The sequence below is a fragment of the Ambystoma mexicanum genome, chromosome 7q (genome assembly GCF_040938575.1).
Source record: "Ambystoma mexicanum isolate Mex_15411 chromosome 7q, UKY_AmexF1_1, whole genome shotgun sequence".
Taxonomy (NCBI): Eukaryota; Metazoa; Chordata; class Amphibia; order Caudata; family Ambystomatidae; genus Ambystoma; species Ambystoma mexicanum.
The window spans coordinates 664452597-664479134 of record NC_090941.1 but is presented as its reverse complement, the minus strand read 5'-3'; positions in this window follow the sequence as shown (position 1 = coordinate 664479134).

Below are 26538 nucleotides of genomic sequence, written 5' to 3'. Positions count from 1 at the left end.
TACAAAATTGAATGGGGACTAGGCCGAAACTGCATTTTTGTTTTCCTACTAACTTTTTTATTTTTCAAGGAATCTTTCAGAGACTTTCCAGTCTGGATTGGTGGGAGTGGGGGTGGGGAGGTCAGCCATGACAAACTTTTATTATGCAAAATTTCTTATTAGCAATTCATATTTTGGATTTCCTATATAACTTTGTTTTAGCTAGCACGGGGCATAGTTAAAGGAATGGTTCGGTAAACATTTTTTATTGCCCCTACTGGTCAGCCATATGTTTTTAAGCCTAAGTCGCTCGATTTTAGAAAAATGTCCTATGGACCTTACCCGAGTTTTCGCCCATTAAACGCACGCGGAAACAGGCATCAGGGAGCTGCCATTTTGTCATAATCCTATCACTTGCCGCATCGCCCTGGCTGACCTGCTTTTGAGGCACTAAATCATATCCCCTGCCCCTGAGCCTGACATTATCAAAACATTCATATTCCCCGCCTCTCTCCATGAAGTTTCTGTGCTGCTTAGGCAAACACGCCCAGTCGTCTTCTACGCGACTTCACACAGAACCCGGAAACCAACACAGATGAACTCACAACACAGCGCGCCACAATTCGGAATATGAAACTGTACTTTAAAATCAAACAGCAACACGGTACATTTGGTAAAGTACATTTATTTGACATTCAATGTTTATAGAATATTCAGCAATTGCCATATTAACTCAGAATGCCATTTATTTTCTTTTATCTCTATCCGCAAAAACTGTTCCGTTTTATCGTGAGTCACATGCTGTTCCTTTATGGTACACAGGGTGTTGGTTTTCGTTAAAAGAAGCACTTTGGTCGCATGGTGAACCGCAAGGATGTTCCATCAAGTAGGCACTAGGCCAGCGTAAAGGTTGATATGTTGCTTCTAGCCGCTAGTACCGCTTAAGGGCATATGGGCCCTTGGCGATCGTCCCATAAGATCATCAAAGTGGTGCAGTTGTTGACAAGAAGCTGCAGCTGGCGGTTGAAGAAGCCGTCTGCCGGGGTCTGAAACTGGTGGCAGTCGCAGTAGGGAAGGATATACCTGTTTTGAAAGCATAACAATTATAATTAGTCTCGCCAGCCGATCTTTATTAATATTATTCATTTTATTTATTACGGCCGAGCTGAAACTTTTTGCTTTCAAGGATAGTGCAATGGAGTATGTTCGGTTCTAAAATCAATGCGAAAAGTAACGAAATACATAGAGGTTAGCACAGAATGAGAAACAACTGTTTGTCTACATGCTTGTGGAATGTGGACCTGCATGCCCATGTGCCTGCTACAAGGAGGATCCCACAAACGTTTTCCTAGCTCTTCATTCATTCATTTATTCATGCATCCATTCATTAATTCTTCATTTCGGTATAAAAGCGTCTAAACAGTTACTTACATTATATTTGCAATTTCCATTGTGTCTCTGTGTAATGCAGTCCGTAAATCCCACCGTGCTCTTGACAACGATTTTTCGTATACTGAACTAACATGAAACTCGGTCTAGTTTCAGAATTTTCTGCCTTATCGTCTCTTACGTTATTGCACCCCCCCTTTCAAATGAAGTTCTTTCGGCATGGTCCCTGTCTCTCAAGGTTAAAAAACAATAGAACCGTATACTGCCAGTGCGAGTTGTGGGCCTCTTCAGGCCACGAGCTGAAAATCAAAGCCGCTGACCTTCACTAGAAATGAGCATACATTCTTTCTTTGCAACATCCCGTAGTAAAGCCATCTGTGAGAACTTGAAGTTTCGAATCCATCTATGTACTGCGCCTCAATGTGCACATGCAAACTGGCTTCTCTCCCATCTGCAACGGCTTGCTTGGTGCATTCTAAGGCCCCCAATTTTGTCCTCGTTGTCTGCGAGCTTTGCAGCCCCAATGAACCATAACTATTGAGACTTTTAATTTTTTGGGGAAGGTCAGGGAAAGTATAAAGTACCCAAGGAGTTGAGTTGAAAGTTAGATTTATTGTTTGTTTTATTATTTGCAATACGCAAGCCTCCCCTCGGTTAACAGTGCACATCATTTACATGAGATTGCGAAAATTAGTTACATCAACAAAAATATATACATACACATATAGACAAGGTCAGCAATATGAGGTGAATAGAGAGAGAATTCAAAGATGACACCCAGGTTGTTCGCCACCCAGGATGGTGAAGGTAGGGGTTATGGTTAGCATACTTTGTATGTACACTGTACAATGACATTATTTACAAAAAGACAATCGTATTACAATTATTTAAACCGGGATTTGTACTTCACAAACAGCGCTCCTTTGGGTGGACATGGCACAGTGGCAATTTTTGGTGGCAATGGATCAGTGCTCTGCACAGAAACGTTCAAAATTCCATATCTGTGCTTCTCTACTACAGCAACAATAAGGCTTTTGACAAAGTCCAACTCCATTTCCTCATAGACTGGTTTGATCACCCATTGCTTACTTCTTTTTGAAAAGGCCTTAGTATAGCGAGGTATCCTTACATTACCCGTAGTCCTAGATTGTTCATGGCCGAGATTCTCGTTATGGGCCAAGACGGCAAGTAGAGTCCTATGTCTCATGCCCTGTATGCTGAAATGCAAGCGCTTTGGCCTGTACTTTAGGCAGATATTGTGGAACACCTCCAAACCTCCTGTGTGACAGAATTCTGTCAGTCCCCTCAAATCTCTTGATAGAGTTTTATCGAAAACAACATTCTCAATGGCTTTGTGTGTCGGTGAAGATGGAATCAACTACTTCTTCTTCCGTGCCTCCACTGGGGACAAAGGGCCATGTTCACATTGGTGGAAATGTAGGTTTTCTGACCAGCGGTGCACGTTGGTACAGTGGTGCATCAGTGACCGCCATTTTTCAAGTAGTATTTCCACTGACCCTTCACAAGTTTTGGAGCTCCACCAAAGATGGTTGCTGATAGACTGGGACCACTCTGAAATACTTTCCAAACCTTTTTTTCCCTGCAGCCCAGATTTTCTTATCCTGCCTCAGGGGAGGCCTGCCTGGAGACACAGGGTCTGCGGAGGCCATGTGAGCGATGGCCCCTGGGCGTGGGATACCTTTTGAAGTGTACATGCTGTTTGGCACCTTGGCCGTTTGCGCCCGTGACAGCCCCCCATGCCAGCGCTCATCCCCGGGTGCGAACCGCCTTTGATAGAGGGGGGGTGGGATGGATGGGCCTGGGGCGTGCAGATAAGGCACAGGAAGACTGCTGAATGGAGACACACTTATGCGGATTACAGGGGGGCGGCCTGCCTCAGGAGAGGCCTGCCTAGAGACACGGGGTCTGAGGAGGCCATGTGAGCGATGGCCCCTGGGGGCGTGGGATACCTTTTGAAGTGTACATGCTGTTTGGCACCTTGGCCGTTTGCGCCCGTGACAGCCCCCCATGCCAGCGCTCATCCCCGGGTGCGAACCACTTTTGATAGAGGGGGGTGGGATGGATGGGCATGGGGCATGCAGATAAGGCACAGGAAGACTGCTGAATGGAGACACACTTATGTGGATTGCAGGGGGGCGGCCTGCCTCAGGGGAGGCCTGCCTGGAGACACGGGGTCTGAGGAAGCCATGTGAGCGCTGGCCTCTGGGCGTGGGATACCTTTTGAAGTGTACATGCTGTTTGGCACCTTGGCCGTTTGCACCCGTGACAGCCCCCCATGCCAGCGCTCATCCCCGGGTGCGAACCGCCTTTGATAGAGGGGGGTGGGATGGGTGGGCCGGTGGGCATGCAGGCAAGTGTGTGGGAGCGAGGGGCCATCAGGCCTCTCTCATCCTTTACTTCTCAGTAGAAACTCGGACCAAGTGCCTCCAGTAGTGGGTTCGCCCCTTGCCCTTATGTGGTGTTAACTTTGGTTGACATTCGCGTAGATGGGACCACTGAGCAGGACATGGGGCATCCATTTTTGTACCCCCTTTCCAATCCATCTTGGTGACCAGGCCTCACTACACACAGCACATGGCCCCCACCCTCGTTCCCACTCTGACTGGAAAACTCCAGAGGTATTTGCAACAGCTAATAAATGTAACACATCACTCTTCCTCTTCGATCACTGTCCTGCATGTGAACCAGCCTGAACTAAGCACATAGCTCGTTCATCTCCACAAACGTGTCCTCAATACCTGCATGCATTATTGAGAATATATTATGTTAGCTTAGATAGTGACCACCCTGCTTCACACGACCTGACCTTCACCCATTCGGAGCACAGATGTCCGACGTCCATCCTTGAATGGAGACACACTTGATTCATTTTCAAAATCGAAACAAACGTTGTTAAAATATATGGGGTGTTTTATTTTGTATCTTATTTTGATTACACAAAAATACAAGACTTTACACATTGTACAGGTCAGGTTGCAGCACAGTGAGAGAAAATCCCCTGTACTGACCGCTGTCACTCGGGAACATTTCTCTTATGGCACGAACGGCACAGGCGGGTATTACTCTTCGAACGCGGTGTCCAAGCCTCCCGTGAAGCCACCATGTAAAGGAACGATAGGCCACCAGCCTGTACCACCTGTGAAAAGGAATGAAAAAACAGTTTTTAAATGACCAAGATAAGTTTAATTAACGTTTGTTGTCAATGACAATTCTTGTAACTAATGGCATTCTGCTCGGACAAATGCTATCTAGACACTGCACACTATTGAACGACTTTCATGCGTTACAATGATATATATATATATGTATATATATATATATATGTAATATTGGATATAGTAGAAGACCATGAAATAGGAGTGGCATGACAAGCAGAGTATACTTACTCGTTACTCGGATTACGAGGACGAACAGTTGCGCGAAGTTCGTGCATAAGCACCATCATTATCCTCAACACGGACCGTGTGAGGCAGGCTGCCCTGAAGTCTAGCAGCTCGGTGATGCATTGCGGTCGTGGCTCGCCTTCCGAAATGTAGGCCACGCATCCCGAGTTTTCACAGCAGCAGCAGTTCTCGTCCTCGGTTGGCATTAGCTCGCACCGATTGCATGTGAACCAGGTGGAAACACCGTCCATGAGACTAGGTCCAGGCTCTTCAGCTGTTGAATCGTCCTCCCAACTGCCATCCGAAGACCCATCGTTTTTGCGTGTTTCCCTTTCCAGTAGTTCCTCCTCGGTATACTCGGGCTCGTACATGTAGGGCATTATTGTAGCCATTGTGTGTTAAACAAACTAAAATCATTTATAGCGGTGGTACTGGTATCTGTTCACACGGGATACAAGCAATGAAGGTAGCTGACCAGAGCATAGAAACGAGTCACAGAATACTCAAAGTAACACAGAGAGAGGAATGGAATCGAAAATCTGCTGCTGTGTGTTGTAAAACGGTCTGTTTATACTTATTGAGGAAAGAGGCGTCCTGCCATTTCCAGGGCAACACGTCATTAGCTGAAGCGCAGCGAATGTTGATACGTGTTTTTGCGTTGTGAAATGGGCGGTATGTGCCTGCTGATGACAGGCTGAGGGGCGGGGGATATGATTTAGTGCCGCAAAACCCGGTCAGCCAGGGCGATGGGGGAAATGATAGGATTATCACAAAATGGCAGCTCCCTGATGCCTGTTTTCGCGTGCGTTTAATGGACGAAAACTCGGGTAAGGTCCATAGGAAATGTTTCTAAAATCAAGAGACTTAGCCTTAAAAACACATGGCCGACCCGTAGGGGCAATAACATTTTTTACCGAACCATTCCTTTAAGGTTAAGATGAAGTCTCTATGACGTTTCAGAAAATTACTTTTCTCAATAACCTTTGAACGCTTGCATGACAAAATCAGAAATATTCCAGAGTAATATTTCGAGGCAGCTGCCTGTGCATGCAAAATTTTAGATTTTTACATTGACAGCTTTATAGTTTAAAAAATGTTTACTGTTATTCGGTTTTGAACATCTTTTTTTTGTCTCTTTTTTTTCCTTCGGAGTCTCCTTGGATGTCCACTGCATCTTTGGGGGTATATTTGCATGAACAATGTTGTGAACACGCAACACAGATCTCGGCAAAGGGCATCCCCACCAGCCTCCGCTTACAAAGTAGTAGCTGTCCCTAGCAGCCGGAAGAGCTGGTCTTAAACCCTGGGACGAAAGAGATTGCAAGCCCTGCATTTCGGTAACTCGTTGCCGCAGCAGTCAGGATCCTCATCTTGTCTTTTGCATCCGAGAATTTGACTAATTGGATTCTAATTGTGCCACTTTCCCGCTCATTTTATTGAATTTATTCTCCAGCCTCGACACCGATCTTTCAATGCACCCTAAAGCCTCCAGGACCAGGTCTCTAGATGAGGACGCCAGGCGAAAGACTGGTGGATTAGGTTGTTTACCTTGTGGTGCAAAAAATCAGTTTCAGCCCTCTAGTCCTTTTTCTTAGCCTTTCCCTTTGCCATTTCACCCCCCCCCCCGTTTAAACCAAAAAGTAGGTCACCCAGTTATCAGGCTAGAGAGAGAGAACAGGTTAGCTCAGAGAAAGCCAGTATAAAACACCAGTCTGTTGTGGACGGATCCACACTGCTTCACTCAGTAGGCCATTTATATGCTGGAAGAGTCATTGAAGTTCACCACATGTGGCACTAATTAAAAGAACGGGCAATGATTCGCAGGCCACACATTAAGTTCCTGCCACCTTGCAGTCTAGCTGGAAACCACCATGCTCAAAGGGCAATAAACTCTTGCGCCATTCACCCTTAGACACTCCATGAGTAAATAGGGTTGCCCACAACAGAAATGGCCCCCCTCCTTCAGCATCACATGCAGACTGGTGTCCAGGATCACGGCCACACTAAAAATAGCTCACTGCCTCAAATCCTTGAAGCTTCTATCACAGGGCTGTTCAATAGTCCCACCATCAGTGGACTGGTGATCCTTGCCGGGGTAAGCCGGGGGTAGAAGCGTTACCTCACTTTGCTTCCTTCCACCATGTTCCTGTCACTCCTGTTGCAGGTGCTTGCACTCTCCTGGCCTCCAACTTGCACTGCGGCACTCGACAGTCTCCTGTTAGGCTGCCACGTGCAACAACATGTGTGAACGATTGCTGCCCGACTCCGGCACCAGTGTGGCTTCCTACTGCCTTCCGCAGGTCAAGGGGTAGTACACCCTGCAGCGATCAGTGTTTCCTCGCCCCACAACCAGAAGCTCATCAAGAACACTCCTGCCCTGCCTCCATCTTGGTCAAACTCCTCTTGAACGTCTTTTAACATGGGGTTTTCCAACAGAAAGATGTTCTTTTAGCTCAAATATCTCAAAGTTGGCTGCTTCGATTTTCCCAATTATTTGCAGGTATCTAGATTTTATCTGGAATTGGTGTACTGAAAAACATTTGAAAATGGACTTGGCCAATTTTGAGATATTAACAACTGAAAATGTAGCTATATATGATGCATGGGCAATGATAACAAAGATTTGTGATTGAAAAGAATATGAACCTAGTAAAAAGTACTCGCCAACCATACGTACAGCAATCAAGCCAGCCATATACACAGCAGTCAAGACCACCCACAAGACACACACAACATACACACTCACCCCCACTGTATACACATTACATACATACACTGAAGCTAGTAAATACATGATTCAAACAGCAATATGCATCCAACATTATCATGACCACACACAACATACACACTCACCCACACTGCGTACTGTGGCGACAAGGAATGAAGAGACTGACCAAGTAGTGTCACGATGATTGCTGTAAACTTTTATTCAAAAGAAAGATCAACCTATCTGTCCTTTATTCCAATGGGATTTCCCAACCTAAACTAAAGAAACTCAGGTGCCTGTCAGGAAGTCTGTGTAAGTCCAAATCAAAAGGCACCGTCCCAGTCAAAAGGGCTCCTGCGCTATCCCTATCACTAAAATAAATAATAATAAAGTTGTGCCTCTACTTGTGACCCGGGCAAATGACTCCCTTCTCCTGTATGTAAAGTGTCACAAAGATGCCAGGTATACTCAAAATAAAAGTTCCATAAAGTTAAAGGCTTTTAGTGACACACAAATAAAAACTAAACAGTTCTACAGTATCCTAGTTGGGGTAGGAGAATGACTCCCTTCTCTTGGCTGGTTCCCCAATGTTCCTCATAGTTCTCAGCAAAACTTGTAATTCCTATTTGGAGGTATCTACACATTCAGCTTTCTTTATATTCTTTTTTCTGCTTCCAGTGGGACAACAAAGATGCTCCCCGAGTCCCTCTCGACTCTCTAGCACAATACTTTTGTGGAACTGTCCAGGGAATTGTGCTACACAGTGATTCACTACTTCATGGCTTACAGTCTCACATCTTCTCAGCGCTCCTCTCAAACTTATACCTGTTCCAGTTACCTTCACCCGTGGAATTCTTCACCGGTTTCACCAGTGGTCACAGGTCCACTCTCTCTACTTCAACTTCTTTTTCCAAGCTACTTCTGTGGCCTTGTTCTCTCCACGGCCATTTACTGCTGGTGGTCTCGGCGCAGTTGTCGGACCCCTTGGTCCACCCACAACAGGTCACACCACCACCACAGACTCCTGCACGCTCCACATATTCGCCCCCATGGCTCTCCTGTAGGTTACGATAGAAAGTTTTTGACACCATTGTCAGACCTGACGGTCCACCCACTACAGCTCGCGCCATCACATTTCCACTTCTGCAGGTTTACTGCACAGGTTCCCACTGGAATTTTAAGATGCTTCTTGAGTGTCCCGCTGCTTGTTGCTTCAACATTGAAGATGTGCCTTTCTGCAGTCTCCCAAAGCCCAGGTTCAGCATTACAGGCTTCGATGCTCCGCTCTCACCCGCCGGGTTCTCCTTCTGAATGTACAACAGCTCTCAGCATAACAGAACTACACAGGCATCTGCCGGACGGGTCAGAAAATGACTAAGAAACCATAGTGGGGGTGACTCCAGCAAAACGTTAGTCCAATTAACAGCAGCTGATCGAGTCTTCATACCACTTGATTCTTGCATTCTCAAGCTCTTCTTAGTCCTTGATCCTATGACATCAGGATGGTTTGATATTTCACAATAACACATAGTTTCGGGCGTGAGATTACATGTAGAAGGTTTGGGCATTAACATCAGCCTGCATGGTGGGGGTTTAAAGGGACAGTGTCCATACATGCCAACATTCCAACACACCAGGGAGGGAGATTTTGTCAAAGAAATCAGGAGACAACCATTTTCCCATAGAAATGCATTGGGGAAAGAATTATTTTAGGCGGGAGAACGTGAAAAATATCAATAAATTTCATGGAAAAATCAGGAGTCTCCCAGGGTTGTCATGTATGCGTGTCTCCCAATTGCATCCTTATCCCTAGGAGAAGAGCCCCTCTCCACAAGATCCTCCCGCAGCGTACAACCCCTAGGGTACGTACAGCAACCAAGCAAACCGTACACATACATACTCACCCCCACTGTGTACACATTACAATATACCCCAAAGTAAGGAAATACATACTTCAAGCAACAATATGCAACCAACATAATCATGAACACACACAACATACACAGCCACTCCCACTGCATACACAGAACAACATATACTAAAGCAAGGAAATACATATTGTATTTATTAAAACAGCCATGCTGTATACACAAACACATGTAAGGCTGCCTATTACTGCAATATATTAAGGAACCCATAAATAATATTGGCTAAAAATGAAAGATTCCCTTGTTAGTTAAATGTACTACGCCAATTCTAAAACTACTTTCATTTTGACATTTGATTTTGCAGTGAAAAATATAATGTAGGCCATGTTCAACTACAAATGTATATATACACATCTATTTACATGAATTCACGCACAATTTATTTTTCAATGATTTGCACTTCCATGCATCAAAATTATAAGAGCTGCCAACGATCATCATCAATCAATCTTTATTTTGGTGTGTTTGCCATAAAAGTTCACAATGAAACAATAAGACAGTCTTGTACACATGGTCCAAAGGGAAAATAAAAACAGCTTGCTTATTATAAATCTCGGCAAATAAAAGTTCAATATTAAGTCAGCTGACCGTCACTCTTTTCAGAACATAAAATATAATTAGCAGCCAAGAGTGAAGATTGTTAAAGGTAAAGTGCAACTGACAAATAGGAGTAACTACAGTCAAAGATCATTAAGTGCAGAATTTGGCTCATCATTACTAGTACTCCAATGAAGTCCATTAAGTGCAATTAAAAGCCCAAATTAGTGTGCAATGATCCAAGATACAGGGTTCAACAATACAGAAAGTATTTAAGTACATTTAGCCAGCATGAAATCACATAGCAAACATTTTGGCTTATTAGATTTTAAAGGAGCTCAACTAGAACTAGCGATTGGTTAAACAGCATAGTTTAGGGTAGGATGGCATTACTGTGGTTCTTATTTTCCATGCCCTGCTTAAATAAGAGCCCAAGGCAAAGGTGACTCTCACCTCCGGGCACAATAGTAGAAAGGTGAGCGCAGGTCTATAATGCCTTATCCAGCTTTCTCTAAGGATGTTCGTCAGCCATCCTCCTTATGTCAGCATAAGTGGGGCAGAAAATAATAAAATGTGCCAGACGCTCTGCTGCACCACAGATGCAACATTGACTGGCTCCTGACTTCCATCCATCTATGCATAAATAATGCCAATGGCAGAAAATGTAACCTTGCTCTGTTGAGCAAGTTCCTGTGCTGGTGGTTCATCACAAAGGTAAGATACCCTGGCAGTCCCATAGTGGATGGAAAAGGGAGACATGATCTGACTTGAGATCCAAAAGCCATTTCATCTTCTGTTTGACCGCAAGAAACTGCACAATCTCAGACTTCAAGATCCCTTTTGGTATCTTGGCTAGCATCTTATGATCTGCATAGCATGTTCCCAAGCCCAGCTTATATAAAATAAACTTGATGTAGGTAAGCCAGCCACCTTGCTCCAACTAGTGAGTGACAGTAGATTAGTGACCAGAAACCTGGTTAGGTTCTTCCAAAAAGCCGACCAGAGACTATGCCAGAATAGAATTGGTCTGGATGGGATCAAATCTATTAGTAAATATTTTTCGAGGCAGTCTCCAAATGGGGTGCATAGACAGAAGTGGAGTGTGGGACAGATAGTAGTCTTCTTAAAAAACAATTCTCTGCAATCTGTAGGCAGCCCAAGTTCCCATAACGCCATATTTCACACCCATATAGCTCAGCTGACATTGATTTGCCTCTGTATATTGTCAACATGTGGTCTGTGGAGTAATGCCTAATAGTTTTGGTGAATCTAAAGATACAGCCGGAGAGCTGTCTAATTTCTGCAACTGATTTGACTCTCTAATCCTCCAGTTCATCTTGGTTTTAAATCTGAGACCTAGGCAGTCAGATTTATCGCAGACCCCCAATTGATACCCATTTAAGCAGATTCTGGGTTGAATCCTCACTTTAACTAACACACACATTATTAGGCACTCCCTTTGACTCTAAGACCCCTGGCTGACATGTACTCGGTGTACATGCTGACCATGTTTTAAAGTGATTTACGTGCGGGTGCCAGGAGTACCATGTCTTCTGCGCTGCTCAAGACTGGGAGTCTCCTACCACCAGACCTTGTAATATCTGCCTTAGTGGCGAGCAATTGCTCTTTCAGTGAGTTAGTATATAAGTTAAAGAGAAAGCAGGCCAGTACACACCCTTGTTGGACCCCCTTTCCCACCCCAATCTCCTCACCAAGTTTGCCACTGATTCCAAAGTGAATGCACACTTGGAATTGTTATGGATGGCCATAATCATCAGCAAAAGTGGCATTAGCACATCCATTTCACTCAGCATCATCCATAGATGGCTACTGTGCAAGTGGTCAAAAGTAGAACACGGATCCATGAAGTCCATGTAGACCGGAACGCTCAGGATTCTCACATATTTTGCCAGATTATGTAAAGGTTTAGGACCTGGTGAGTGGCACCCATCCCTGGCCTGAATGCAAGCTGGGTGTCTGTCATGGCGTTATTTTCCTGAGCCCATTCCTCCAGTCTCTTTTGCAGGATTCCTGCGAACAGCTTCGATGAGCCATCAAGTAGTGTAATTGGGCAATAGGCACATGGGTCCACTTTGTCATCTTTTTTAAATATTGGTTCGATAGATAATCCCAGTGCACCAAATAAGTGGCAGAGTGTTTATAGTAATGTGTGTGTTGAAAAATTGTACCAGAACTAGAACCCATAAGTCAGGCTGACTAAGGAAGGTATCATTAGGAGCACCGTCTATCCCTGGTGATTTGTAAGACCTTTGCTTAGAGAGCACATGTGTCACCTCAGCCACCGTAATATGGTCTAACGTTTCTGTGGCTGTTAGCTGCTTTACCTCTAATGTGTCTTGACTGTTTGTTCGACAGAGATACAAAGCCTAAAAAACTTATCTATCCAGACTTTCTGTATGATGTTAATCTCTAGGAGCTCCCTTACTCCCATGTCCACTTCATTAGTATTTCTTGACACAATAAGCCATAAGTGCTTAGAATTCTTTTGGCCTGCTGCTTCACATATCCTGCCCCACCTTCAGTCACAATCTACCCTCTTCTCCTGGAAAGTTCATTTTTAAACTCTTGCTGCCTCTCTCTAATACATCGGATGTATCGGTACTGGCATTTAAGGGCTAGCATTAAGGCTTTACTCTTGTCCTTAAATGATTGGGAGAGCCAGGACCTCCTGCTCCTATGCATACGCTCTGTGTGTCAGAACATGTTGTTCTGAAAATCTTACCACAGTTAGTAATTATGTGCGAAAAAGTAGCTATGATCTCTTGTGGATTAAAGTGAAGATTAAGACAAGTCATTATCTCCTCTCTAGCAGAGCAGTTAATCATCTTCTGTAAGGAGGCCTCATTAGATCATGTCCACATTACTACCCTGGTGCCCTTTATCATTATATCACTGGAGAAAATAGGAGGATTGGCTAAATGTGGATCCCCTAGTCACAGGCCAATATGAGCAGGAAAGTATTATGATCACTTATGCTCCTCTCCACTACCTCCAATTTGTGTATATTGACCCACCATAGGTTGGGTATCAATATATAATCGATTATACTCCTATGTTTTCTGTTGTTAAGAGTGAAGTTACCCGACGAGGGGAATCAGTCCTTACATTTATTGCTCTAAAACCTGTCTCGAGCAATATCTCCCACAAAAGCAGAGTGTTATCTGTTGTGGCTGGATCCACCAGATTGGATTTTGTGAGGCACAGGGCTGCTTCCTCTTCACAGTCCAGCAGTCTTCTCTGTGCCCTGTCTCCTATTGAAATCGCCACCAATTAGTCTTGGGTAGTTAGGTTTTACATCTAGATTGTATTCCTTAATGTCCCTAAGTGAGGTTAGTAAGGCAAGCACAGCTTTGTCCACTTTGTTATTATAGAAGGTCACCAAACCTAACTCCTTTCCCTCTTTGTATTTAAGATGGATAAAGAGATAGTTTGGAGCAGACTTCATAAAGCAGATGTTGGATGCTGCTAGACTGGTTAACAGGTAAATAGCTGGTCCTCCAGAAGGCCTACAATTGGCACTGAGCCTAATGTCTGGAATTATATAGTGAGTAAACCCCTGTATGTGGATTGGGTTAGTGGTCCAGGTTTCTTGAAACATTAGGATCTGTTAATTGTTAATACAATTTCACCAATCAGGGTTGTTAAGCCTTCCCTTGAGACCCACAATATTCCACACATACATTTTCAAGGTGTCGGGTTTGTTCCGCTTGCCCACCTCTATTGAATATTCTGTGGCATGGCCAACCCTTGACTCACTAGCTCCCGCAACTATGGAAGATGTACTCTGGTACTCTGTTCAGATAAAAGAAGTGTGGACTTTTGGGATCAAAGAATAACTTTAGATGTTGAAATGGGGGGAGCTTCCCATCAGTCCACTTCTTCTAAAGATTGTAAGCATGCATATATGTTAGTGAAGGAAACATTTGAGACCTTTCCACATGTGTAGGTCTTTATCGAGTCGTCACCGCCTGCAGGCTGCCCAAGAAGAAGTGGGTGTTAATGCGGCCATAATAGGTGATTTTTCCACAATCCAGACCAGGTTTATTAAAGAAACCCAAGTTAATGGTCTAGGGCAGGGTTCTTAAATTTCAGGGTAACACAATCCCTCAAGATATGTTTCTTACTCATGCCTAGCCAATTTGACCATTTACCCATGAACAGATCTTTTCCCCTTTGGACACTGCTTCCACAAGTGGATTTAATTAAATGGGTTGTCTCATTCAGAAGTGAGATTATATCCTCTGAGTTAGGATCATGGTGCTGCTTGGGGATATTTGTAAGCACCACCACAAGTGGTACCGGTTTGGGGGTTGGGGGGTGGTTGATATAAGTAAGTTATGCAAAGTAAGTATGCATCTTAGAAGTAACAATCTCAAACCTAAATGCCCCCAGATTAATCAGAAGGTATCATTTTATACACCCGGGCAAACCCGGAGGGACAGGCCTTCGGAGGAAGCATGCTGTCATGAACCATCGGACACGTCCCTTTTGGACTTCCTGGTTCCTGACACATAGGGGCTTGCACTCAGCAGTACTCCCAACATGGTCGTCAAACTCGGAACGTTGTTTACCAGCTTCCGCGTCAGACGCATCATGTTCTATAAAGAAGACACGCCCCCGCGCGTCTCAACGCTAATGCTTGCAGTGGCTAGACGTGTGCTGCCGTAGTTCGCTCTCGCTACCTTCTATGATTCATGGTTCCTGGCCCCTAATTTTCCCTCCTCATTCATTCCCTTCCTCTTTATTACCTCTTGCATCCCGGATCTCCGTGTACCCGTCTCCGAGTACACTCTTCATCGTTTTCCAGGACTTCCTGGACATTCTGAACGTTCCAGGAGTCGGAACGCTGAACGCACTCTGGAACCCGAGGACGTTCGCACAGGGTTATACAAGACCGCACTGTGCGCAAGAAGACTCCTTCAAAGAACTCCAATAAAGAACACAGACAGGTGAGTAGAGTGACAGAATACTGTGACAGAAACAGTATTATACATTGACCCCCACGTCCCAAATTCTATACCTGAGTTGGAGACTTCCCCCTCCCCTCAACGGTAACAGGTTTCCTTGTGCCTTTTGGTTTCCCTACTGGGTCAGTCAGATCTATTATGTTAGTGGAACAGTTAGCATGGCCAAAGTCAAGAATTTGACTGCTCAGTGTTACGATGTTGCAGGTGGATTTATCGGGTTTCTCCCCATATGATGGTCATTTTTCAATGTTGTCAGCCTTGATTTTAACACTAGGATACCTCTTTCTTGTGGGGTTTGTTTTTCGTTTCACAGCCTCTGTAGGGTTGTCAGATCAGCACCCCAGCATCTTATCACCTTTGTTTCAATTCTCTTTAAAATCTCATTCATGTTTAGAATTTGGCTCCCAATTATAGTGAGCCTTTTGCCATAGGTGTCCTCTGGTTAGGTTTCTTTCAGTGATAGCGTGTTAACTAAATGTGTGTTGGTACCTTGACATCCAGTTACGTGTGCTTTGTGCTCTGAAGGGACTATCATGGGTTTATCCCTTGTTGTTTCATGATTCTCCCTCCCTATGTCAGAGGCAGGCTCCTTGTTATGGATTCCCTAGGCATGAGTCTCCTCAAAAACTGAGGGGCCGACTTCTGAAGTGTCCCGTCTACCTATACACTTTTTGGCTTGTGATATAAGTGCTTCCAAAACACACACCACTTTTTAAAGAAGAGTTCAAGTGTGCCAGCCCCATTCCCAGGTTTCCCCATGGCTTTCCTCTTAGGTCTGCTAGTGATTGTGGGTCTGGACTAGTTAAGATTACGCACAGAGTCATCAAGTGCTTTGGGTTTTTTCCTCCCCATATATCCACACCCTCCATGGTGATCAGTTGCTTTACGTCTACCCATCCCTACAGAGATAGAATCTAGTGGAAAAATGACAGTGGTGATGAGTCTGATGTCTTGTAACCAGACCCTGAAACAACCCTTGTTCTAGTCAGAACTAATGTGGGCTTAATAAATCGTGAGGATGTAAAATATTTTTTTAAACATATTTAGAAATAGCGTTAAGACTAATATAATAAATCCATAAAATACCAAGATTTACAATTAAAATGAATTTCTAATTAATACAAAATAGAAATATCAGCAGAAGGGGACAACATGAACAAAGGAAAAATGCCAAACAAGGGTAAGAGCTGGGCAGCAAGAAAAGGCCTGGGCTGATCCTCACTCCTTTCCAAACAATAGTCCTCCTAAGCCAAAACGGGTTTGTGAGGTCCTAAGAGGGGAATGCATGAAAGGGTTAGGAGGACTGTGCCAAATCCACCCCCCTCTCACAGCCCCACCACCCCTCAACCAGATGAAAATGTTTGATCATGGTCAATCACACAAACAGGATACAGTTATGAGTTAACTGACCACAGAACCTCATGCAGATCTTTTGTCGGCGAAGTTCAAGAGGGGCATGCCCGACTGGCTTGGTAGGACTTCCCCAAGTCCACTCCCACCTCTTAGAACTCATTGTCTAGCGGTGAGTGCTTTTGTAGTCTGCCAGTCCTCAGGCAAGTTCACAACAAGGTTTAGCCTTCTTTAAAAGTACTGTGGGAACTCCAAAGAGTTTGGGAACCTGTCAACTCTGTACTATGGAACTCCCGTCCCACTCAAGGAGGAATGCACATTAACACCTTTGTTAGCTTCGCAGGGGGAGGGGTCTAACTTCAGCAATAGGTGTTCACCTACTTGCTGGTTTCAAGGCTCACTGGGTTTCTACTTAAATACAATTATTCCCTATAAAAGATCCAGATGGTGGCTATCCTGTCCAGGATCTCGGCCTAAGTACATAGGACAGCTGGAACATTGCAGCCCAGAACACAGACACGTCCTTAACCGCACATGCTTTGCCAGACAGGTGAGCGGCCAGGGCTTAAGAGATTCCCCCTCCTTCCTTCCTGGTGCAGATCGGGCAGGGCCACCATTTTAGTTCCTGGGAACAATCCTGCTTGGTGTATCAAGTCATTTTTCATTTGAAAACATAATTCAGTTAATCTTCGAAATCCCAAATCATCCCCTCCATTGTGGATCAAAATGACATCTGGTATTTTGCCACTCTCATGATACATTTTTCTCGTTTATGCTTTTCCATTTTGCATCACAATATCCATGCCATGCCACACTGAAATTTTCAAATGGTAGTAGAAAATCAGCATTCGTCTTACCTAACGTTTGAGCCAAAGAAACCAGGTGTCTCCTATTAATAACACAGCCTTTCTCTCCATTAAAAAAAACACATTATTAATATAATACATTCAACTTATTTCACATATTTATACATACACTGTAAACACACATCAAAACCTTTAATGCCTACCTCTTGTTACATTTTATGTATTAACTCCAGTAGAAACTTTTCTAATGTCATCAGCACTTCAAATCACCATATGCATTTGGAAAATAGAAAAATATGTGTACTGGTAAGCACGTACAAAACACTATACACACGCGCATGCGAAACGTAACTCGATATACATTACCTTCACACCTTCACAAGCGCATTAGTAATGCAGGTCGAAACAACAAGCACATGCTAAAATGTTACAAAAACGTTGTGCGGATGTTCACTATCATTACTCTGCACAATAGAATAATGTACAAACGAAAAACGCATAAATAATGTTCATTCCATCCATGTTGTGGAAGTATATAATTCATTATTATTATTATTTATTTGTTTGATTTAATCAATTTAATGATTTTTACAAAACAATGTAGAAGAAGAAAACTGTTGAGAACAAAACAGAACAACATATGTAGAAGTGAAAAGAAGGAGAAGAAGAAGAAAGATAAAGTAGATGGAGCAAGGAGAAAGAAGAACATAGTTGCAGGCGATAATGTAGGTGAGAAGTTTGAGTCCTCGAGGTCGCTGTGTATGCTTAGTTGCTCAAGAACCCAGCGTTTACATCACAGAGACAGAATGTGTTTGAGAGTCTGAGTTGTGGCAGTTGTCCAGGTAGTCCTTTCTCCGCTGATCAAGCGACTCCACCAGAGATCCTCTTCTTTTGTGTAAGATCCCGAAAGTTGTGGTAGCAAAATTTTTTCGCCTATTGTCTTTGTTGCTGGACAGTTTAGTAACAAATGGCGTATGGTTTCGACCTCTTTTTCGTTTTTACAGAAGCGACAGGTTTCTGAACTACTTAGCACTCTAAGTTTTAGGATTTCGTTGGTTTCCAGAAGATATAGGCGCGCTCTCACAAACAGGTTTCTGGCAGATTTACTAGGAAACTTGCTCAAGTAGTTTGGAACGATGTTTAGTTTGCTTTGATAAGGTGGAAGGTGTCTGACTGATTTTGCATTTGCTGCGTTTTCCAGTGTTTTAATCCAATCAAGCTCAGCCATTTTTCTCTTTATTTTTGTTGGATGTCGGAAAAGCTCGACCTCCGAAGAGTTGATTTCCAATAGTTTACATGCCTCTTCCCAAGTTTTTAGCACGCTACAGCGTGCACTCACAATTTCTGATCGTATTAAAGCGAGTACAGGCGGGCAGTCCGGGAGCAGTGTTTTCCTGTACAGCATCATGCTCTTTATCTCTGTCGTCCCGCCCAAGGAGAGGAGACCTAACTCTCTTCGGATTAATAACATGGAGGTTGATTTGGGCAGACCTAGAACCGTGCGCCAGAAGTAACCTTCTAATTTATGCCACAGGGACGCTGGCGTTTGCGGAAGAGCTTCCGCTGCATAAGTGAGGGATGGAACCACCTTTGAGCGATAGAACTCAACCAACGGCAACAGGGAGAAGCGTCCGAATTTTTTATCCATTGCACATGCTTGTGCCGGCAGTTTTTTTTACTTTGTCCGTTAGAGAACACTGCAAGGTTGAGTTGATACTTGAGCAGTCGAAAGTGACTCCTAGATATTTGAAGTTGTCGACTTTTTCTAGTGCAGTCCCCTCCAAGTACCAGGACACTTTTTCTTTTGGGCGTTTAACTTTTGCCCGGACCAATATCTTCATCTTGGATGCGTTGATGGTGAGATCGTTTGCTCGAATATAAGCAGCCAAGTTGTTTAGCTGGCGCTGAAGGCCTATGGGGGTCAAATCCATGAGGATCAAGTCATCTGCATACAGTAGCCCTGTTGTTTTTTGCTCACCCATAGACAGCGGAAAAGAGCGGATATCTTGTTCGGAATCTTTAAAGTCGCCGAGGCAAGCAATGAAGTGGGCCGGGGCTAATGGACAGCCCTGCTTCACTCCTCTTCCCACTGGAACTTCTGCCAATAGTAGGCCGGCTTGGTTCAGCCTCACTCGGAGCTTGGTGTTTTGATGCAAAGCTCGGATGGGTTGGGCAATTTCTGTGGGACAGTTCCAGTGTCTCAGTTTGTCCCACAGAGTTGTTCTGTTTACCTGATCAAAGGCCTGTGCCAGGTTGAAAAACGCCAAGAAGACGCGAGGGCCTCCTCCAAGGACTTTGCTCTTCAGTGCGCTCAAGTACAACTTGCTTCTCACCGTACCGTTATATTTTGTGAACCCAGTTTGAAACGGGTCCGCGCATGGAGCCCGAAGGGCCCATCTCTGAAAATGTTGTAGTAGTAGTGCTCCAAAGACTTTACCGATGGTGTCCAGTAATGCTATTGGGCGGTAGTTCTTTGGATCTTCTTTACACCCCTTTTTGAATATAGGCACCACAGTTGAGGTAGTCCATGAGGAGGGAATGTGTCTTGATTTTTTACAGCGTTTGAAGATAGCGCTTGTCAGCGTGGCCCATTCCTTTGGGTTTTGTTTAAGGTCAAAGTTCATGATTCCGTCCGGGCACGGCGCTCTCGATGGTTTAAGCTTATGAAGAACTTTGATTATCTCTTCTTCGTCGGTTAGATCGACCCAGGGATCCAGTTGGGTGCTGGGCTCCGAAGAGGTTTCCACCGATGGTGGCTGGAAGAGAGTTTTGTAAAGGTTCGTCCAGCTTTTCTCACTGATTGGGTATGTTTGTGAATCCTCAATAGGGGCGGATGTTGATCTTAAAATAGACCAAAATTCTCGCGGATGGTGGCCAGAGATCAGCTTCAGCATGGCTTCTGCGTCCTGTTGGTATAAGTGTAATCAATGTTGTCTTATCCAGGAATTATAGGTTCGCTGAGCCTTGTTGAAACTTGCTTGATATTCTGGCGTAAGATGTTCACGCAATTGTCTTTTCATTTTCCTCACTAAACGCCTTTTCTCCACCAATTCTTTGCTGTACTCGTGATTGAAAGGTTTGTTGGGACGTTTAGACTTTTTACTTACGGGTATGTATGGTACCAGGAAAGGCTGGTAATCTGGTAATAATTGCTCGTGCTTTGAACAGTGCTCATTATTGAAAAACAGTTTAATAGCACAATCGTAATGAAAACAAATATACAATATACCACAACTAATAATACATTCACTACACATTTGCTTTTACATTAGACATACTAATATCAGTACTTTCAAAAGCTAAATCACTGTTTAGGACTATTTTGATTGTAATACGCACGTGCCAACAATAAGTAAGTGTGCATGCACCATGTAAACTAAGCAATGTCGCTATAGTAAACACCAAAAAAATACAAAATAAACTCTGCCAAACTGGTTTCACAACAAACGCACATGCTGTAAATAATTTTAACCATGCACAAACGTGCCACCTTTCCAACCATGCCTATGAACAATAGTAAACATTTTGTTCCAAGATGGTGATTTTTGCAGATGTGAAGTAATAAAATTGCCAAAGTAAATGTATGCTTCTTTTCCTTTAAAAAAATCATTCATGCTAATTTCTTTTTTTACCAATTTGAAAAATGTCAATGCCTGTAAACGTGTTCTCGACGGAGAGAGGTACAAAAAGAGTATGTTTAATTATACATTTACTAGTTAATATAATATTTGCTTCGATCTTACAAATGTTAAAATTAATAACTTACCCTTACTATAGATTTAGTAATAACGAATTGCACTTGATATATGCGAAAAAAAGCAAATGCCTATATATATTCAAAGTGAAGAGTGCTGATTTCATCAATGACATTTGTGATGTCATCTTTGATGTCCTGGGTATTAGTCTTACCAGTGCACAGTGGTGGCGCAAGTTATGGTTGCTAAGCTTACCATAACTGTCGAATTTCAAGGGTTTTTCGGTTTTAATTGTAACTATAATGTCCCTTTAACAATGTTATTTTCATTGAATTTCAGAGCTTTTTATTAGTGCAACTGAACCATAACGTCCTTTAACAAAGTTTTTTCAGTGAATTACATGGGTTTTTATCAGTTCATGCTAATTTCTTACAACTTACTACTATAACACTTACCCCAATATAGCAACATTTTTCTCCAGTTTAGAACATTACATACATAATTTTAAACACTTCTACACACTTTTTGCAACTTTTCCCACTGTTTTTGCGTTTGTCTATGTCCGCTAACGTCTCACCTCATCGCAGACTTTTCAGACAGTGCCACGTGACTGCACGCGTGCGCGCAGCATTGTGAAGTGTTCGAGAACACGCTCGCACTTCGTGATCAGGTCTATGCTTTACGGACAGTTCAGAACAGCACTGTCTACTGATCTGGCAACTTTCAACCTCAAATGTACCCTCACACAGCTTCTATAACCATTCTTACTAATTATCCACTAACAATCTAGCATACAGCACATCCTTGGAAGAATATTAGAAAAACTGCTATTTATCTTAAACGTTGCATCATCTTCTGGCATCCCTCATCCCCAAGCGCCACCATCACCACTACAGACTACTGGATGAGCACAACAAAAAAAACAATGCACTTCCAAAGATAAACAAAAGGACCAAGAAAATGAGGTAGAGGAGGTGCCTACCTCTACCACCAAGAAACAATCATTGGTGTGGCAGTTCTTCACCACTTTTGGGAATGTACCAAAGGCTAAAGCTACCAAAGTGAAATGCACTGAGTGCAACGTTGTTCTCAGTCGCGGTCTCCCTGGACAATACTCCTACGGGACCACATCCATGCGCCGCCACACCCAATCCAACCACCGCAATACTCTCAGAAAGGCTCTTCCTTTCTTAGCAAGTAATAGCCTGTCTTCCTCCACCTCAACTTCATCAACCAGTACTATAACCAAACAGTCTAGTTCTTCTGTGGAACACAAAATTCCACCAGCTACCTTGCAAGCAATGAAAGAGGCTGTTGATCCATATCTTTCAAAGACAACAGCCCTCTGTATATACTACAACATACCACTCTGCAGGGGGGAGCACTTTTGAAGTGCTTTTCAAGCTGAAATCAAAGAGCATGAAAAACACTGCCCTCTAACTCACATGTAACACACATGCTACATCTTCCCCTGTCGACCTGCGCCTCCATATTAGTGCTTGTTGCCTATTTCCTCAATTCCCACCCCATCTTAAATTGCCAAAATGAAAGAAAAAAAATACAAGAAAAACGTTCCGGTAGGAACCGTAGGAACCACCACTCACAGTTAAGAAATAAAACTAACAAAGTAATCTTATAGAATTCATCTGCATTCCATGTGCAATGAAATATACATTCTCAATATGATTCTATAGGTCGACCTTCAAAGAGCCGTGCAACACTGATTACATTTGTCCGTCCCTAACGCAAACATCACTATACACTCAAAATAAGCTCCATTTACTTCAATGACGTTATTGGACACCGTAGCAAAACGTACAAAGTCAACACCAACATCATAAACTTATGTTATGCAAAACAAGAATGTTAAACACATACATCCATAACAAATGCAAAACCTTGGTCTTTTTTTACTGAAATGATAGAAACATTTTATTTTGAATAAAACAGCATTAAATAATTTTGTCACAGCAATGAAAACATTCACTTAAGTCCACAAAATGTTTGTTAACTTTTACGGACCCTGTTCATAGCTACCGAATGTAGCAGCGCTTACATTTTCACTGAAACTCACAACTGTAATCTTCTACTGCTAAATCCAATCATCGATCCATAAGTGATGAAAAATCTGTGCACATGCCACTCCATTACGCAGAACAAAGTACTGCTTTCCAAATAAAATGTAAATAATACTTTCACATCTGCACTTATAACCTATATACGACCGTGTTGCTTCTTGTGACTGCAACGGCAAAAGGACAAATTGTTGTCTGGCGATCATCCCACACAATGTTGATGACACATCCATTGTTGATAATTATTGTCCAAACACTGTTGAAAAAACCACCTGCCGGTAGAATGAACCCATGACATGCGCACAGCACGTGTATATAACTATGTGAAATAAAAGAAAAAAAAACATATATCAGTAAATACTTTACAACTCATTGTACAAGTACATTCATATTTTGGCTATAAGTCAAAGTTTCTTGTAACATGTACTACGTCTACTCATTCCGGCAAATTCAACATTAAAGCATCACAGCGTTCATCATATGGCACACAGTTACTTTCCACACTTCAATAGCTTTCATGTGAAATGTTGCTTACTTTGCGATTTGCAAATCTATTTTTCCAATGTTGTACACGACGAACCGCTTCACAACATAGTTTTGTAAAATACAAACTGTACTTTTCAATGTCTGCTTTTAATACAGTAAATCTTATAATTTCTTTGTGGACTGTCAACACATTTACTCCCACAAATTCTTAGTGCATTGTTTTGAAGGTCACATAACAATGCCACCTTCATGTATTTAACTCGACCACCATGGCCGCCTCCACAGTAACATGCTCTGCACATGTTCAGCTTCTAGATAAAAGTTAGAGGAGAACTATAGCAATGACCAATGCCACAAAATAAGGCTACCATATGTAGCTATAAAACGCAGGAACATAAGTTGGGGCTGCGGGGACCTATAGGGCGAGTACAGCGACGCTGAAGCTGTACAACATTAGTACAGCACAATAATTGCACAACACCGACAGTCCTTGTTATCCCCCTTTTCCTGCCTAAGTTTCCTTTTTCTTCTCTTCCACTCACTTTTCCTTTAGCCACAATACAAAAAGAGTACCACCAGGGGAAGCAAAATGCAAGTTAGGATCTCACACTATGGTGCCAAAATGGCCCAGGTGTCACTCTGCAGTATGACAAAGGAAGGGAAGCAAGTGCGGCATAGAAGCACGGGGGTCAGGGTGTAACACATGCATATGCAACATTTTCAGCGCAAGCCAGATGGCAAAGACAGCAACCCTACCACCAATCTAACCTAAGGGCACAAAAAGCAAATAAAAGGAGCCCTGCCAGCAACAAACTTCAGTTTGCACATCATGCTGAACGGAGCATAAAGGAGACATTCTGCAACCGCAGAACACTTCTACATTTTCACCCAAACCACCCACCCACAAAAATAAGAATTAAAAAAACGAAACACAGACAAAAAACAATAACAGTACAATAAATGTTGTCACACAGTTGTGGGAAAACAAAGCAGCATGGGCAAAGGGTTACACCCACTTCCCTCGTGCTCACAAGGACCTTTTCTTGATTTCAATGCAAAATGTTATCAATCAAATGTTATTATCATAATTGTCATTTATTATCAATTCTGTAGTAAAATCCACAGCCTTTTATTGTCAACACTACCTACAATGTGTCAGTAGTTGTTGGACAAACAACCCAACAAGCTTGGGAGTAGGGGGGGATAACACAAAAGGCCCAGGGAGTCATTGCTGCTCCTCATTTTATGGGACAACATTCAATGGACTCATACATATGTTCATTGCAGAAACAAGGTCTTCAAAAGAGAGTCAGCACACACTAGCACTGTGGTATCATTTTCCACAATAGTCACTGTCCATAAGATACCTTTCTGGTGCACATGGTGTACCACACCTTCAGCTTTTCTATCCACTCTGCCCCCTTTGCAGCACATCATCACAACTGCCAACTGTAATTTATACTAGACGGGGGTATATAAGGCTAAGGCGACTGCCATACACCAATGCATGTGTTATTGCACACCACTATGTAACAATACGCTTATATGTTTGAACGTGTACTGCCCTTACAAAAGTGTCTCACAACTGTTTACCTGCCGCTACTTGTAATATTTGTATGTATCTTTTTTATTTTTTATCCAGTACCATTTTTTCACAATAACTCCATTTCATAATACCTCATACTACAAACACTTTATACTCCCACTACATTATGAAAAATTACTGTAATCATTCTAGCCTTAATCTTACTACATTACCTATAATTACAATACACATACTACTACTGTAGTCATTGTGCACAGTGCACATATTCTAGGGCCATGCCCCCCAGACTCTAGCCACTGACCACAGCACAATTAACTCCATACCAAGTACGTATCATACACAGTGAAGTAATAAAACTCACCCCCACCGCCCTGCAATCCAAATAATATCTTCTACATGTTCGTGGACATCAGAGAAAAAACATGCCAATTTTTAGACCTTTTAAGGACATATCCCATCCCAACCTCATCACCCCTCAACTCCCCAGATATTGTTTCATTAGTTTAACAAGTGGAATCTTGTGTTTCTTAATGTGTTTGTACCGTGATTTTTGCGCCGCTGTTCGCAGATCCAACATGGCAGGCGTTCCCAAAAATCTGACACACCACACGCTTTTCGCCATCCAATCAGTGGGTGAGTCAGATGTCTGCAAAGTTTTGTGAGGATTCATCCGGGGGGCCAAGTTACAAGCTGGCCAAAAAGTGCTCTTCCTATGGGTTGAACAACTTAACCATAACTACAGGGCCGCTAACACAGGACCTGTAATATGTATATACGTAAAAACAACATGCTAATTCATTTTCCATTGTAGTATATAAACTGTAGAATACAAATGTATCATTCTGTGTAGCACATGTACAACTAAAAACAAATAGCTGCTCCCAATTAATATAAAATCAGCATACAAAGTCATATTCCAGCATTGTATTTCAATTGTACTTCCAGTCGTCTTATTTATTCCAAAAACACTATGCATTAAGTTAATATACTGTTGTATGTTTTTCCAAACTAGTCATAGATTAAGAAACCCTTCCAGTCATAAACTAAACACACCAATGTACTTCTATGTGTGCTCTTTACAGAATGAATAGCAGTTTTCATTAATATGAACTCAGCAAACAAATGAATGTTCCTACGTATAACCCTTCCTATTAATATGAAGTGAGCATACAAATGTTAAATAGTGAAGAGTGGAGTGACATTTCAAAACTATGGGCCTCATTACACGGTAGGCGGTAAGGGTTTACCGGTACCGGTATTTTACCGGTACCGGTAAACCCTTACCGCCTTACTACGAGGTCCCTTTGCGGGTTGGTACATTAACGCCTGCTTTTAGCAGGCGTTAAAAAACGAATCCGCAAAGGGACCGGGGTGCTAATTACGGTACCGCAATTTGCGGTACCGTAATTAGCGCCTTCCCCATTCCCATTATGCCCTATGGGGCAAAAATGGGAATGGGGAAGGGCAATGGAGGAAGGAGGAATTACCGCCTTCCCAACCTTGGAATAGGGCGGTAATTCCCCTTTCCTCCAAGGACGTACCGGTAAATTACCGGCATGAACCATGGGGCTAATAGCGCCATGGTTTACCGCCTACCGTGTAATGAGGCCCAATGTTTCAGAATACGTTCAAGTACATATTCACTGAT